Here is an 18,048-nt window from a genome sequence, read left to right as displayed (position 1 = left end):
AAGGATCCCCACAGGTTTCTGAGGTCTCCTCACTAACACCCACATTCAATGGGTCTGGATCAGTCCCATGCTAGTTTCCCAGCTATCAGTCTGGGAACCAAGAGCTGTCCTATGTTCAGTTCAGCTGTTTCTGTCGGTTTCACCAGGCTGGTCTGGACCCCTTTCTTCATCAGTCCTCCTCTGCAACTGGATTCCAGTTCAGTTTGAGGTTTAGCTGTGGTGTCTGCTTCTACTTCCATCAGGTGCTGGATGAAGGCTATAGGATGGGATATAAGTTAGTTATCAATCTCATTATCAGGGAAGGGCATTTAAGGTAGCCTCTCCTCTGTTGCTTAGATTATTAGTTGCTGTCATCTTTGTGGCTCTCTAGACATTTCCCTAGTGCCTAATTTCTCTTCAAAATTATAATGTCTCCCTCTATTACAGTATCTCTTATCTTGGTCTCTTCTGTTCCTCCCCAACTCAATCTCCCTGCCCCATCATGTCCTCCTTAAACCTCTTTTCCTCCCATTCTCATTCTCTTCCTCCCCTCTCCCCTCCCCTCATGCTCTCAATTTGCTCAGGAGATGTTGTCCCTTTCCCCTTCTCCAGGGGACCATGTATGTCTCTCTTAGGGTCCTCATTGTTTATGAACTTCTCTAACAGTGAGTATTGTAAGATGGTAATCCTTTACTTTATATCTAAAATCCACTTATGAGTGAATACATACCATGTTTGTCTTTTTGTGACTGGGTTACCTCGATAAGAAAGTTTTTCTTCTACTTCCATCCATTTGCCTGCAAATTTCAAGATTACATTGTTTTTATGTTGAGTAGTATTTCATTGTGTAAATTTACCACATTTTCTCTACCATTCTTCAGTTTAGGGGCATCTAGGTTTGCTTCCAGTTTCTGGCTATTACAAATAATGCTGTGATGAACATCATTGAACAGATGTCCTTGTTGCATGAATGTGCTTCTTTTGGGGAAATGACTAAGGGTGGGATTGCTCGATCTTGTGGTAGACTGATTCCCTCTTTCCTGAGGGATCACCATACTGATTTCCAAAGTGGCTGTATGAGTTGGCATTCCCACCAGCAGTGGAGCAGTGTTGCCCTTTCTCCACATCCTCTTCAGCATAAACTGTTATTGGTGTTTTGATTTTAGCCATTCAGACAGGTGTAAAGTGGTGTCTCAGAGTTGTTTTGGTTTGCATTTCCCTGATTGCTATGGATGTTGAATACTTTCTTATGTGTCTTTCAGTCATTTTAGATTCCTCTATTGAGAATTCTCTATTTAGTTATATACCCCAATTTATAATTGGATTATTTGGTGTTTTGGAGACTAGCTTCTTGAGTTCATTGTAAATTTTGGAGATCAGCCCTCTGTTGTATGTTGGGTTGGTGAATATCTTTTCTTAATCCATGGTCTGTCATTTTGTCTTGATGACTGTGTCTTATGTCTTACAGAAGTTTCTCAGTTTCTGGAGGTCCCATTTATTAATTGCTGATCTCAGTGTCCATGCTACTGGTGTAATGTTCATGAATCAGTCTCTTGTACCAATTAATTCAAGGGTATTTACCATTTTCTCTTCTAATAAGTTCAGTGTGGCTGGATTGATGTTGAGGTCTTTGATCCATTTGGACTCTAGTTTTGTGCATGGCAATAGATATGATCTATCTGCAATCTTCTTCTACATGCTAGCATCCAGTTATGCCAGAACCATTTGTTTAAGATGCTTTTTTTATTCCATTGTATAGCTTTAGCTTCTTTGTCAAAAATCAGGTGTTCGTAGGTTAATATCAGGGTTTTCAACTTGATTCCTTTTGTCTACCTGTCTATTTTTGTGCCATTATGAAGCTGTTTTCAGGACTATAGCTCTATAATAGAGCTTGAAATTAGGGATGGTGATGCCTCAGGAAGTTCCTTTATTGTACAGTTCTTTTATTGTACTTCTCATATGTAAATATGAGTAGTAATTAAAGAATTTAAATAAAAGTATTCATTAACTGTTAAACCTACCTATTATCATTAGAGGTGTCACATAATTCACTGAATTTTTATCTCAATAGTATAGCAATAACTCAATAATAAGTAAATATTTAAATTAAGCAACACAAACAAAAGTATGTTAAATCAAATTACTGTTTCAATTATTAATCTTAGATGTTTTCTTAGTTGCCTGGAAACACTGTAGCTTCACTTGTAATCTAGTAGTGAAGGAAGGCTCCTTTCCATTGACAGTTTTGTCAGCCAAATAGCCAGACAGATGAGGAAGTGGTTTTAGGTTCATTTTGAGAAGGACATAGTCCCCTTCCTGAAATATTTTCTCTTCCCTTCTACATGTGTTGTAGCATTCCACATCTTAATGCCATTATCATGGAAGCCTCAACATTAGTAGATAGAACATGAATACCCAGACTGGAGGATATGTCGCTGAATGCTGAAATTCTTTTTGGTCTCAAAGGTAAAGTGGGTCCAGGTCTTTCCCATGACTCCCAGATTATGAACTCACTCATCCCAAGATCAATTATAGATTCTGGTGACTCAGGTATGATGTACTTTTTAAATCTTATATGGTTTAAGTTATACATCATTTTGAAGCAAATGCTGCCATGCAACTGTGAAATAAGACAAATTAGGTTATCCCAAAATATGAGTGGAAACTGGGTTCAGGATAGATTGCTCTACCACAAAGGAAAAAGTTACCTGAAAACTAGAGTGGCAGGTTCAGAGCATGTCATATCCCAGCCTGGTAAACAATATGAAATGTTAGTAAGCCAGAACAATCTTCTTGGCTGGTTTCTTTGTCTCCTAGCCCTTCTGAGGTGGATGTCTGATCCTTATGACTTCCTCAGGCACTAGAGAAATGTCTGCAGAGCTACAAAGGAGGAAGCCCAAGACAGCTGAGCCCAACTGAAGCGCTGCAATTTGCATACATAATGCCATGATATGACACACCTGGATCATCGTGGCATCCTTGCGGCTTTGCTCTCAGGGCCACTGTTCCAGGAAGGAGCTTATGGTGCATTTCCTCAAGGAAGCACTTTTCAGTAGCTTTTTGTCCTATAGATCTTAGTCTGATTTCATATGCCCTCTGTGGTAGCATTTAATGTCCATGCGGAGGCAGCCACACATTAGTTTTCTTTTTCTTTCCATTTTTTTTTACTTGAATTAGAAGCAAGATTGTTTTACATGTCAACCCCAGTTTCCTCTCCCTTCCCTACCACCCCCCCAACTAAATCCCTACCTATCAAATACCCTTTCTGCTACCCAGGGAGGGTGAGGCCTTCCATAGGGGTCTTCAGTGTCTGTCATATCATTTGGGATAGGGTCTGGGCCCACCCCCATTTGTCTTGGCACAGGGAGTATCCCTCAATGTGAAATGGGCTCCCAAAGTTCACTTATCCCTATGCTAGGGATAAGGACTGATCTACTATAGAAGGCCCCATGATTTCTGAGGCCTCCTCACTGATACCCAGGTTCCTGGGGTCTGAATCATTCCCATGCTTGTTTCCCAGCTATCAGTCTGGGGACCAAGGGCTTCCCCCTTATTCAGGTCAGCTGTTTCTGTGGGTTTTACCAGCCTGGTCTGACTCCTTTGCTCATCAGTTTTCTTATGTGCAGTGCCTACATTTTCAGGAATGCTGCATCCACACCTGAGTATAATCTGAGTGCAAATAATATATGTTAAAATGTGAGGCTGTACCATACAGTGATGTTCTCTCCTGTTATACAGTTCTGACCGCCATCTCTGGTACTCTGGGGTTAGGATCACATTCACGGTGTGTTCCATCATTCTTCCTTTCTCTTTGTTAAGTTGTAGTGACTTTGTTTAGGTGGGGAAGGAAGCTCTGGCTTCTTCTGAGAAGTTGAACACCACCAATGTTCTCATCAGATTCTTACTTGACTGGACACTTGTTCTCTCCTTAAATAGATTTCCCTGTTATATATTTTTTAACAAGAGTAGGCTGTTTTCAGTTGATAAGTTCTGACTCCTCCATCACTACACATTTAATTTCTCTCTCCTCACAATTTACTGTGATGATTCTAAATGAATATTCTTTCAATATTTAGATGATTATTTTCTTTAGATAGATATGTGCTCTGTTTCAAACTATACCTACTTTCAGCACTCAGAATTACACATATTACTTAATTAAAATATTCTCATTTTCTCGTTTTCTTATGTTCTAACTAGGTTCATCAATATTCTTCTTCCTTTTTCTTTTCTACTTATATAAACTTTGTGCTCATGAACAGTTAACTATTTTCTGAGGAGACTGAAATTACTTTGTACTGCTCTGTCTCTTAGTTTGGAATTTTTAAACCTTAGAGTCAAATCATGAATTTGTCACAGAAGGACTTCAGATTCTGGTTGCTATTATTTTTCCTGTGTCTTTCAGGGTACTAAAATACAATAAGTAATAATTGATAAATAATAGATATTTGTTCTTCAGGGCCCAGAGGCAAAAATAATAATCTAAAATCAAGTTGTGAGCACATTAGCGAAGTAATGAGTTTGAATTTCTTGTTTCCATAAAACCAGAGGGAAGAGAGGTCTCGTCGGCTCTCCCACACTCGAACCATCAAGGCCAAATATACTACGTTGCACAGGTGAGCTGGCCACTCTCCTTATTGTTGCAGCCTGCGAGGGGCATGAACAGCTCTCCCTCACTTAGGTCCTCAGAGCCAGCTCTGTCACCCAACACAGGCATCTAGGTATAAGTGGACATGTTCCCCCTGCCCATGCCACCATATGGCAGAGGAGGGGTCGGGTCAGATCTGCCATGCATACATTCTACGAGCTAGTTCACCCATAACCCTGTCAACAGGGTCAGCTGTACTGTGCTGCCCAGGCCAGGTGCAGGGCCCACTTTCCTGAGTGCTGCAACTGGTAAGGGAGAGGGTTAGCTTCTTCAGCCAGCACAGGTGGTGGGGCAAGTGGGGACAGCATCTCCCTCTCCACATAACACACAAGAGTGATGTGACCATCTATCTCACTCTCACACCCTCAGAGCCAGCTCACCCCGGTCTCTGCCAACAGGACCAGCTCTACTGAGTAGCTCCGGAAAGAAACAGGGCCCATTTCCCTGAGATCTGCAGCTGATAAGTGGGAGGGTCAGCTCCCTGCTCTGTCTCAGGTGGCACGAGTTAAGCGGGGGACAGAGCTCCCCTTCCCATTCCACTGCGTAACAGATAAGTAGTGGGACGGTCTCCCATGCTCTCAATCTCAAGGCTGGGCCACTCACACCTCAGCCAATCGGGTAGGCTCTACTGTGGTGCCCAGGTGAGGTCTGTGCCAACTCTCTAGAGTGCTTCAGCTGATGTGTGCAGGAGCAGCTCTTCTACTCTTAGGACCTCAAGGCCAGCTCTCTCACATGCTTCAATCACAGAAGGGATAGGAGAGGGAAGGCACCTCTTCCTGTCCATGCTGCCATATAGCAGATGAGTGGCGGGACTAGATCTCTCACAATCTCATGCTAGGGGCCTGCCTATCTGTGCTGCTTACAGGATTATCTCTGCTTTGCTGCACTGGTGAGGTGCAGGGCCCACTTTCCCAGTTGTTGCAACTGGTAAAGGGGAGGGACATCTCGAGGAAGCAAGAGCGAGTTAAGAGGGCGTCTTCCCTTGCTCCCACCACCACCACAACACAGGAAGGAGACACCAGCTAGGCATGCCCCTTCAAGCCCTCAGGGCTGACTCACACACACACCTGATTCCAGGGTCAACTCTAATGTGTTGCCCGAGGGAGGCACAGGGACAGTTTTCCTTGATGCTGAGGCTGGTGAGGTTTTGTGTCAGGTCCCCCACTTGCTGCAGGTGGTGAAGGACAAGGGAAGGAGGGCATCATTCCCACACCCAAACCACCACATGCCAAGGGAGAAGGGCATGGCTTGCTCTCTAAATTTTCATACCCTCTGAACCATCTTGCCCATTTGCCTGTGAAAAGGTTCAGATCTATTGTGTTGCCCAGGTGAGGTGTAGTACCCCCTCTTCTGAGTGCTTTCCTTGGTGAGGGACAGGGCCAATTCTCCCTAGTGTTGTAGTCAGTGGGGAGGGGCCATCACTGTTCAGGCTCATCCTCTGTGGTATCAGGAACTATGGACATCAACAGAAACCATGGCTGCATCAGAGCTATGAACCCAGACATGGGCCCCAGCAGCAGCACAGGCCCAGACACCACCATGGCAATCAGCCATCCATCTCAGACTGCTCCTTGTGTCTTTTGCCTCTTCAGATATGTCTTGGTCTACAGGCCATGAACCATTCTCTCTTTCTCTCTCTCTTACCACACCACAAATTTGTTTCCCATAATAGTGGCATTATGCCTGGCACTCTAAGGTGTCCAACAGGCCCATGTTTTCTCCTAGCAGCTCTGGGAAGACTGTAATAGGCCAGTGTGTGAGTCTGCTTGTCCCCCATGATAACAGGCAGGACCATGATTCCTCATCAAAAAGAATTCATAATAGTGCCCAACAGGCCAGCACCTGAGATATTTGGATGAGGTCTGCCTGCCCCATGCCATAGGAAGGAGGTGTTTCAGGAATCTTCATTTTCTGCATTTTTTAAATATACATGTTGACCATTATTATGTCTTGTAATGAATAATATCTATTTGTGCTTTTATATAAGTTTAAGCAAATTTCCTGTTAGATACTGAATTAGTGGTTTATTCTGTGTGTAAATTCCTTCTCAAAAGCTATTTGAATGTCTTCTGAGCTTTGGAATTATTGATATCTGCCACATCTGTGGAGTTATTGACACATGCCTAGTTTATGCCTTACTAGGGCTTAAACCCAGGATGCCACTCATGCCAGGCAAGTACTCTATCAACTCAGCTACACCTCAGCTGTGGGTAACATTTTAATGACCATTACAGATACATTTTAAAATTCAAATGATGTCTACTTTCTGTATCCTATACTGAATGCCATCAGGATTGTATAATTAAAATGTCTTTTTTTCCCAAATAATATTTAAGAATTCAAGGTCTTAGAACTTGATCAACTTGTTAAGGCTCCTGATGTTAAGGCTCCTGATAAGAGAGGGATATTAATCTGCCTTTCAGTGTAAAATGTCAGAACCTCTTTGACATTAAAATCTGGCACAGCTATCCGAAGCAGAATTATCCAAAAATGATACAGCCACCCCTTCCAACTCTATCATCCTTATCCGGCTTGAAATAGGAGATTTCAGGGAAAGGTACCACAGAAATTTTTGCATGACGTATCTTTCTCCTTCCCCTGTTGAGCACCCATTTTGCTGGTAAATTCCTTATGGAATTTTAACAGGACTTGCATTCATTTTACAGTTTTAGATTGCCCATATATTCTAGAAGGAAACAAACTGGTGTGTTTCTCTGCAGTTCTTTAAGTAATAACTTTGCTGTATGGGACTAACATCAGAGTTAGTTAGACCCCACTTTTCTTCACTTTTCAATGCTGATCTCACCTTGGATTTTTTGCATGAATGCTGTGTCACTATTGGTGATAAAATACTTTGCAAAAAGCTAGCTTGTGAGAAATAGTCTAGCTTGCTCCAAGGTTACCTGAGTATGCAGTCCATCATGAAGGGAAGGTTTGGCAGCTGGTCCATGGAGAAGGATAATCACAGATCAACATACAGGAAGGAGATAGAGAGACAGACAGACAGACAGACAGACAGACAGACAGACAGACACACACACACACACAGAGAGAGAGAGAGAGAGAGAGAGAGAGAGAGAGAGAGAGAGAGAGCAGAGTGAGAGAGCAGAGTGTGAAGGAGAGAGGGAGAAAGAGGAGAGAGGGAGAGAGAAAAAGAGAGAAGGGGAGAGAAAAAGAGAAAGAGAAACAGAGTGAGAGAGAAACAAAGAGAGAGAGAGAGACAGATACAGAGAGAGAGAGAAGGAACTAAGCTATAAAACCTCAAGACCCTCCACCAGGGACATCATCATCCAGTAAAGATTTCAGTTTTATTTCATTAAGGTGATTAATGAGCATACAGAATCTAACTTTGTAGAAGTAAAGAAAAAAGGGTTATTGGAAGGAAAGACAGATAGAGCCCCATTGGCTAATGGGTAAAAAGTCTAAATCATTTGGGAAATAAGTTTTCATCCTATATTGAAGAGCCAGTTGACTATGGCTAACTATATTGAACTCAGTATTGAAAAATAACTCAGATGCAACTTTGCATTCCTGACCGAAAAACCAGGCTGCGAACTTGAAATACATTGATGAAACATGGAAATGCCCTGCATACCAACACAGGCTTATAGAAGCAGGGTGTGAAAGAAAGCACAGAAAATAACCAGGTGGAAAATTTCCTATTTGATAGAGGGAGAGATGGAGTACTTAGTGGACTGGTGATGAAATGAGAGTTAAAAACCAAGCTCAGCAATGGTAACCAGAGGGAATATCAAGTCAAACATTTTAAATCCTCTTCTAAGAAAAAAGTATTACCTAAGGTTATAATTATTTTATTAATGCAAACACATAACAATTCCCATGCAAAATATGGAGAAAAATAATTCCTAGCATTAAGGAACAAAACAAAATATTGTTAACCTTATGTATAAAGAAAAATAATAAAAGTCTCTCAACAAATTCAAACATAAAAATTATTACCAAAAAATGTATTTCAATGTATTATGTTTCAGAAAGTAAAAATATTTTCATTTGTGGTATCTGTCAGAGTTTGCTAATATCTGAAATTATTCAATAAAAATAAGTCTAACAATTGTTAGCAACAAACTATTTTATTTTGAATATTTTATTATAAGATGCATGAAATCAAAATATAGGACCCCATGATTATTTAAAAGAGAAATGTGTGAGATATATTTAATATTTTTCACAAGCTGACCAGGCATTTCACATACATACATACATATATGATCTTGAGACCATATACATGCCCTATCTGAGATCTATGACTTTGGGGATGGCATCAATCCTCCTTGATGTTTCCTTCAGACCAATAGCTAGGGTTAACTGCCTAGAGGGAAGAGGTTAACTGCTTCCCTATATATATATAGTTTTAAAATAGAATTTAAAATATAAATGAATAAAGTCTAAAGGGAAAGTAAACTACTAAATAAAACTCAGACTATCAAGAGAAGGTATAATTTCAATAAGTTTTATAATAACCATATAAATCTAGATTTTTTCTACATATGAAAACATGCCAAAAAGAAATTCTTAAAAGAACAAAGAATCTTCACTGATTAGTGTAGCAGATACCCTCATTCTGTAGATAATAGCATACTTAAATGAAATGAAACAGAAGAAAGAGGTTGACACACATTAAATGGCATACATTGACACTATTTCTATTGGCAGTAGATATTGAATATCTGTAGTCACTGCTTAGTTACCTCATTTCAACATGTCTTGAGGACTATTTCCTGACTTTTGCTCTCCTCAAGAATATACATTGATTTAGACCTTTTTTGGAGATGAATTACAATTAGTGGCTGATGACTTGCTGAAAGCCAGAAGGATTTCATTAAGCAGAAGGTACAGTGTAACTTTAGTATAATTTAGTTCACATTGCTCTAATGTGACATATCCTATTTAAAACGATGACCCACTTAAAGATGATTGAGAAATATCTAACAGAGCCATTCACTTTCTTCATGTGTCCTCTGAGGAATTCAGAATGACACAGAAACAGCTTGGCTTTTGAATGGCCCTGAAAATTTCCATTGATGATCACAAAGCCTAATCAAAATATCCTTTTATGAGTGTGATAATAAAGGACAGTATGTTTTTATCAGAAGATGGTGAAAGTCACAATATGCTTAAGACTTAGATGCTCACAGATCATTATCTGCTTCCTAAGCTTTGTGCTTGACCAAAATTAAGAAGTATAAATTGAGCTATCCTGACACAACTTCATGCATTATACAAAAACAGGATTATATATTGTTACATACTAAATTTGTAGGCTTGTGAAATTTAATTATTCATTTAGTGTTTTGTATTTATATTACATAAATCTCTAAGTGAAATTCACAGAGTAGAAATAATTATGTAATTTCATGTGTAATATGGATGTATCATCTTTACAATTTAGATTTACCTTGTTACTTTTTAAACAATGGCTTTCAGAAATGGTATTCTCTCTCTTTATAACTACCCAAAAAGGGCATGTTTACTAGTAGCTGAGTTTAAAGGGTAAATTATCACAAGCACATTTTCTTTCAAAGGGATCCCACCTACAGGCATTAATGTAGTTTCAACATTAACAAACATTCTTATGGTACAAGAGATTCCGGAGAAGGCTGTGAAACAGTTGCAAGATTCCAGGATCATGTGGAGACAGATTCTCTGTGTTTACTCAGCCAATCTTAGCAGATATGTTCACCCTAAAAATGATCCCTTATGGTCTCCAGGAAGCTGCTGCATGCCTCATTACAGATGAAAATCTGTGGGTGGATTGCAATCTGTAGTTACTGATACATGGCTGAAAGATCATAGATTATCCATCTATTTTGCCAACATCTATCTATCTATCTATCTATCTATCTATCTATCTATCTATCTATCTATCTATCTAGTCTATCATTTATCTATCTATGTATCTGTCATATATCTATTTATCTACTATCTATTTATGTATCTATCATCCATCTATACATCATCTGCAACTCTTCCTTCTGTTCCTTCTGCTCCTACTGTTTCTAACAAATGCATTGATGTGACATGGTCTTGTGGATACTCAGGAAGTGTGCACAGGAACCATACCCTAAGGAGACTATGTGATTCTTTCTGTCCTCTCTGTAATTTCTGCCTCACAATGTAACCAGTTTCAGACTTTCAATGTAGCTAGAGATTCCCTTGATCTTTTGGTCTTCCTGCCTCTAATTCCTGAGCACTCAAATTACAAGCATGAGCCACATGTGGAACAGTAAGGCAAACTCTGGGCTTTTGAATACCAGACAAGTACTCTACCAATCTACATCCCCATCACCTTATAACATTTTATTTTAAGAATGTGTCTTCTACTCAGTGCTTAGCTGTGGTTCTCTGCTTCTGCTTTCATCAGCTACTGGGTGAAGGCTCTAGGATGGCATATAGGGTAGTCAACAATCTCATTATAGGGGGAGGACATTTCAGTTGTAGAGAGGGAAGAGTGATAAGCAAAGGGATCAAGACCTGGCTGGGGAAGCCCACAGCAACAGCTGACCTGAACAAAGGTTCATGGGCCCTAGACTGACAGCTCAGAAACTAGCATAGGACAGAACCAGGCCACCTGAACATGGGTGTTAGGATATCTGGGGAGTCTATTGGATGTTGGTAATGGAACAGGTATTTAGCCCTAGTGTACGAATGGACATTGGCAGACTATTCCCTATAGAGGGATACTCTCTCAGACTAGACACACAGCGGAGTTTTGGGTCTCAGCTCCCACAGGTTCTCTGTGAGTTGCTTTTCAGCCAATAACCACAGGTGCATCCTGTTTTCTAGTCTGGGTTTACAGCCTGGGCCTTGCCCCACTACACCTTGGAAAACACAAGCTCTTACACCTGGGGCTTTTCCATGATCTCTGACACCTGGTATTTTCCCACTGTGCTGTAAGTGTATATAAGGTTGGAATAAGAAGACAAATAAAGTTGGACAGATGTACATAGCACAAGTGACTGGACAGCTCTGCTTTCAACTAAATCTTCAGGCTTTCACCTGATACTCAGACTTAGTCCTAGCATAGACACCAAGTGGAGGTTCCATTAGACTTAGTCATGGTGTGGACACTACAAAGGAGGGCCTAGGCCGTGCCACAAATGATGTGACAGACTTTTATGATCCCCATAGAAGGCCTCGCCCTTACTATGGAGCAGAAAAGTGATGGGGGAAGTACTTCTGTGTATGTTTATCTTATTGATTGTTAAATAAAATACTGTTTGGCCAATGAGACAGCAAGTAGATGGGACTAGGAGCCAAAGAGGATTGTGGGAAATGTAGTAGAGAAGTGTGATCCAGGCAGGAAGTAACATAACAAGGAGACTCATATTTAAGCGGAGAAACAGGAAGCGTCCTTTTCCCCGTTCGCCTCCTCCAGCGGCAGGATGTGAGCCACCGACAAGGACGGACGCCAATAAGGTGTCCCATAAGATAAGTCTTATAAAATATATAGATGTATGATAATTAAGACTGAGCTAACAGATGAGGAATCCTAGTCATTGGCCAAGCAGCTTTAAACCTAATACAAGTTTCTGTGTATTCATTTGGGCCCTAACTCGGGCCGGCGGCTGGCGAAAGCTTACATGTGGTGGTGGGGCTCAGTGGCTTTTGGCGGAAAGATTTATCGTAACAGAAGAGGGATGGGATGTGGGTCAGTGTGGGGCATGGGAGGATAGGAGGGAGAGGGAACTGGGATTGGTATATAAACTAAGATTGTTTCTAATTTAAATAAAAAATGTTTTTCTAGCATAAATGAGTGAGAAATATTTCTTACAACTGTATGTGTTGGCCTTTTGTAATTTTTCACCATTCCTCATGATTCTGCTTTGAAATGAGTCTGTTTATTCCACTTACTCCTACAGTGTTTTAACTTGGCAAGTAAAAACATCCAATGGGTTCTATGTTTTGCCCATTTAATACATGCATTTACTATATTTTACATTTATTCCAGCAATATATTCCTGATTGCTCAGCATTTTATGTCAAGCCATCTCAACTAAGCTCTGAAAAAGCAATACTCTCTCAGTCCTCACTGGGAACACAAACACTCTTCTAAAGATTTAATAGGTCTCTGACCACTACCCCATCTTAAAATGGGTGCCCTTCATTGTGTGTTTTTGTTGCTAATAATTTTTCTTTCAGTTGCATTATCTATTGTGATTACTTCTTGTAATTATATATTTCATTTAAAAGCTTAATGACATTAGCAAACAACCAGAGTTTTTACTTCTTTCAAGATTAGACGATCTTAAAATGCTACTTAATAGACACATCACACATTTCTTCCAGTCATGTGTTCATTGGTACCAATGTGACAGCATCTGTCCCACAAGTCCACTGGGACAGGCACATTTCTTTAAGCAGTGTAAGCATCATGCCATGCTCTTTCCATGAGTGTCCTAAGTGATAGAGATGTTCTGTGCAATTTTAAAAGCCACTTTCATGGTGTCTGTTCTTCAAGACAGAACCATAAAGCTGCAACATCTCCTAAGTATCAGGACAGTAAGAAGAGAACCCAACCATTCTTATAATACCCCACTAGCAGACATAAGCCAATAAGCCTGAGCATACTGAAGTAAAGTTAAATAAATAAACAACAACCTCTGCACTGAGTTGATATGGGGAAAGAATGACAGGTAACACACAAATACAAGCATGATTCAAAGTTCATCAAGAATGACAAGTTTAAATGTAACACTATACAGATACCCTACCCACCTAATCATAAAAAACGATGTGACATCTTTAGTAGCTAACTAATGTCAGAATTGAAAGTTACTCAAAGGGAATTCAGTCTTCTCACTGGAAGAGAATACTCACAGAAAATAGGATGGGAGAGGATGATTTCTCAATAAGAGTTCTGTAGACCAGGTCTTTCTGCATTTCCTTACTCTAGATTCTTAGCCTGTCTGTTAGAAAACAGTAACTGCCTTATAGCTATTATGCTTCTTTATCTCCATATATCAAGCCCTTATTGCAAATGCAAAGGTTGTAAAGGAGAAAAAAATTGTCCTATATGACAAGTTATTTGAATCAGAAAAAATAATATAAGACATTTCTATTTAAATCCTATTGACTACCACTAGCAGTGTGTTCTGATATCACAGGCCAGAAAGACAGTGACAATTTCCATAAAAACAAAACCAAAAATATCAGAAAACTTTGGTTGCTCCTTGGGCACCTAACATAGTTGCAGTGTCTTTTAAAAAATAAGACTCATATGGAATCCATATTCTTTTGATAATAGCTGTCATGAATTGCAATCTCATTTGCTTGATCATCTCATGGTTTGAGGTCCAAAAATATTGGAGAAGTAAAGTATGGTTTTACTGCAAGTAGTAAGAGTAGCATTTTGTGTTACAGTTTGGTTTATGCTTCAGACTGAGTATGCTCAGATAGATAATGTGAGAATGTATTTGAAAACATGGGTATTATGGTATTTTGTACTCAGTCAGACAGCACCCTAGTGTCTCTTTTCCAAGGCATCTGTGCTCTGACTAGCATTATGGCTATTATTATAGAGGATGTGTATGTTGCAAGATCTTCTGTAACTAGTTGTGCCAGACAACTGTAATTTCCCTAAGAGGAAGAAAGGCATTTGTCCTTTCCCACCTCTCCTGGTTGCCTCCAGGACCTTTATATAAACCAAAATCACAGAGAGACCTTTCTCTTTTGTCATTTGTCAAGTTTGCTTGTAATTGATTAACAATCTATCTCATAAATTTTGTAAACTCTTCAATTTTTAAAGACAGTATCTATCTATCTATCTATCTATCTATCTATCTATCTATCTATCATGTTTGCTCATGTCCCACAGCAAATGTTGAAGGGCAAAGCAGCACTTGTAGGAGTTGATAACTCCTTCAAGTATAGAAGTTCCAGAGATCAACTTTAAATCATCAGCCTTGGCATGAAGCACCTGAATCCATTCACTCATCTTACTACACCATTATCTAGAGTTACAAAACCCGATATAAAGTAAATGGCTGTTGTTAGGTTTTTTAAGGGAATAATGACCAGAAGAAAATTCTGCACATATTCTCTTGACTGCTGTGTATTAAATAGCTTTCCAGGATCAATGTGGATGGGAATAGCACTTTGTTACATAGAGATAAAATGTAGTGTTCATTCATTCATTGTGGAAACTAAACTTAGCTTTTGCTCAAGGCAATAGAGAATTGAGGAACTGGAAATATTTCTTCACACACACATTCACCACTTTAAAAAGTATAAAACTGATAATATAGTCAGGGTGAAGATGGTGCATTTATCTAAACTGTCACTTGTAGTAACTGCAAGAGCAAACTCCTGGACTGAAAAGCCTGGAGCATTGGAAAAAGCTCTTGGAAAGATCCAAAATGTTACCATGTGTTATCTGTTTATTGCTGCATTTAGTTGGCTTATGTCAAGAATTAATGATCTCAAGCAAGAGCAAGCCAATTTTCAAGCTGAGATTGAAGAGGACAGAAGTTCAAATATGTGGGATCTGATAGCATTGGGGTAGCCAATTGCTTTATCACCCATACACTGGGATAGCACTGCTGTGCCAAGCTTCCTGAAAAGCTCAGTAAGAATTCTCATACTAGCAAATGATTCTGTGCACAAAGGCAGATTGAGAATGATAGTTTGTACACATGACTAAATATTGTATGGTTTGGTGTTGGTAGAGAAACTTCAAGGAGAAAAGGAATAAATATACTGAAAAAATGAACCTAGTTCATAAGGGATATTCTATTAATAATTTCTGAACAGAATTTTGAATATAGTCCACAGAATATGGAAACCGTTGCATGTAAATAAACCATAAACACATTTAATTTTTAAGCATATATTTTACCAGTGAAGCTATATATGCAGCCTTCAGAAAGGGTGGCAGCATCTGACTTTAAAACTATGATGCCTCTGAGAGAAAACAATCATGCCAAACTGGTCATAGATGTTACATATATAAAAAACAAACTTACAAATCTTTCCTAAGTAAAGATAGGGGCCACAAAACAGGGAAGAAAAAAATGTTTCTCATGAGCCAGAAATAAGTTTTAAGAAATAAAATTACTCACAGGGTAAAGAGGGTCTTCTCATCAGAGCAAACTATTACTGAGTAGGAAGGTGCAGTCACCCTTCCCAATTCCAAGTAGATTTGATCACTGAGAATCCATAGAAAATGTAAATAAATAAATAAATAAATAAATAAATAAATAAATAAATAAATAGACCCAGTCAGATGTACCACTCTAGGTCATATTTCCCAAAGGACTCTATATCTGAGTACAGAGATACTGATCATCTCTTTTCATAAGGGCCAGGAAGAGTATACAACTTAATGTCCATCAACAGATAAATGGCTAATAGTATGTTTACACAAGTTAGTATCACTCAGCTCTTAACTAAAATGAAATTTGGAGATTTTCTGGTGAATAGATGAAGGTGAAACATTTGCATGAGATAATTAAGACTCAGAATATGAGTATATTGTATTCTCTCTCAAATGTGAGTGCTGTCTTTGAACATTTAGATATGTATATTTGAATTGTATTTTCCATACAGGTCAATAAAGAAGTTAGTGGCTATGTAGGGTGAAGATTTAGGAAAGGTTAGATAATTATGAAGGTAGAGTAAGGGATAATGGAAGAGAACATGAAAATTGAGGATTTTAGAATTTCCAGCTCTAAGGTGCTTATATGTTATTAAATTTCAGAAACTTACAAAAACAAGGTAAAGATAATGTCTTAATTAGGTTTCTATTGCTGTGAAGTGTCAGCATCACCATGGCAACTCATATAAAAATAAATCTAATGTAGGGGGTACCCTTATAGTTTCAGAGTTTCAGTCCATTAAATCATGGCAGGAAGTATTGTGGCAGGTAGGTGGATGTGGTTCTGGAGTTGAGAGTCATTCCATCTTGATTGGCAGGCAATAGGAAGTCAACTGACTGTCACACTGAAGGAAGCATGAGAAAAATAACCAGGAAGGCTGCCCCCATAAGAACACAATTCCTCCAATATGACTACAAGTTCCAATAGTGCTACTCCCTTGGGGTGTATTTTATTTTAAAACACCACATTCTACTTCCTTGACTCCAAAGATTATAACAATAATATAATGTAAAAAAACACATTTAGTCCACATATTTAGAAATTCCCATAGTTTATTGCAGTCTCAAATTTGTTTCAGAATAAAAAGTTTTAAGTCTTTTCTGAGACACATGCCAATCTATTAACTATAATCCCCCTGGCAAAAATCAAAATGAAAAAGCACAACACATACTTCCAACATATAATGGCACAGCATATATGTTACCATTCCAAAACACAGGAAAGGGACCATAGTAAAGAAATGCTGGATGAAAAGAAGACCAAGTACATCTGGGTAAACTCCAAACTCTGAAGCTCCATGTCTGTTATCCAAATGTTCTTCAGATGTCTAGCTCTTTTCAGCTTTGTGGACAGAAACACACTTCATTCTCCTGGGCTCTTTCCACTCCAATTAGCAGCTCTCCTCAGCAGGTATTCCACAATTCTGACAATTTCCAAGGCAATCAAGGCTTCAACTTCACAGCTTCATGCAATGGCCTTTATACTAGGCATCTATTCAGGGACAGCCCTGACACTAGCCTGGCACCACTGGCATTCTTTAGGCATGCTGGCAATTTCCAAAACCCATTTCTTCTATCCTTAACACCAAAGGCAGAACCATGTGGTTGAAACTGCCAAGGTCTGTTGCTTGCTGGGACTTGAAAATATTTCCATTCTTCAATTACATCTTCACCAGCCTTCTGTTTTCTACATTAACTGCCTAAGCTTGAATGTGGCCTGTAGACCAGGATATTCTCAAACCCAAAGATCTACCAGTCTCTTCTTTCCAGTGTTTGGATTAAAGGTGTGCACCACCACATCTGCCTCTAAAAATTACTTAATTTCCTTTTCACAATTCACAAATTTAGCTGTGTGAGATCTGCTTATGTCTGCCTCCCAAGTACTGGGAATAATGTTAAGTTAGAAGCTTTTCATTAGTTTCTTTTCATTATAAATCTTCATTAGAGGTGACACACACACACACACACACACACACACACACACACACACACACACACACAAAAATATGACTGACTTTCAAGATTTCTTTTGCCAACATACTCAGTAAAAATTTCTTCACTTTGGCCTTGGGCAAACTTATCAGACAAGACAAAAAACAGCTCCTTCCTTCCTTAAAATATAACAAGAATGGTCTCTAGCCAACATACTTGATTTTTATCTCTTCTGAATCATCTTGATATAGTACCCTATAGTTGATCAAACAATACTCAACAACAAAGTCTGTTGTGGGATATTTGTACACTGTGTGAAACTATATTGCCATGATTGGTGCAATGAAAAACTAAATGCCCAAAGCTAGGCAGGAGA

Source organism: Cricetulus griseus, chromosome 2, assembly GCF_003668045.3.
Source record: "Cricetulus griseus strain 17A/GY chromosome 2, alternate assembly CriGri-PICRH-1.0, whole genome shotgun sequence".
Classification (NCBI taxonomy): Eukaryota; Metazoa; Chordata; class Mammalia; order Rodentia; family Cricetidae; genus Cricetulus; species Cricetulus griseus.
Note: the sequence above shows the minus strand (reverse complement) of the source record.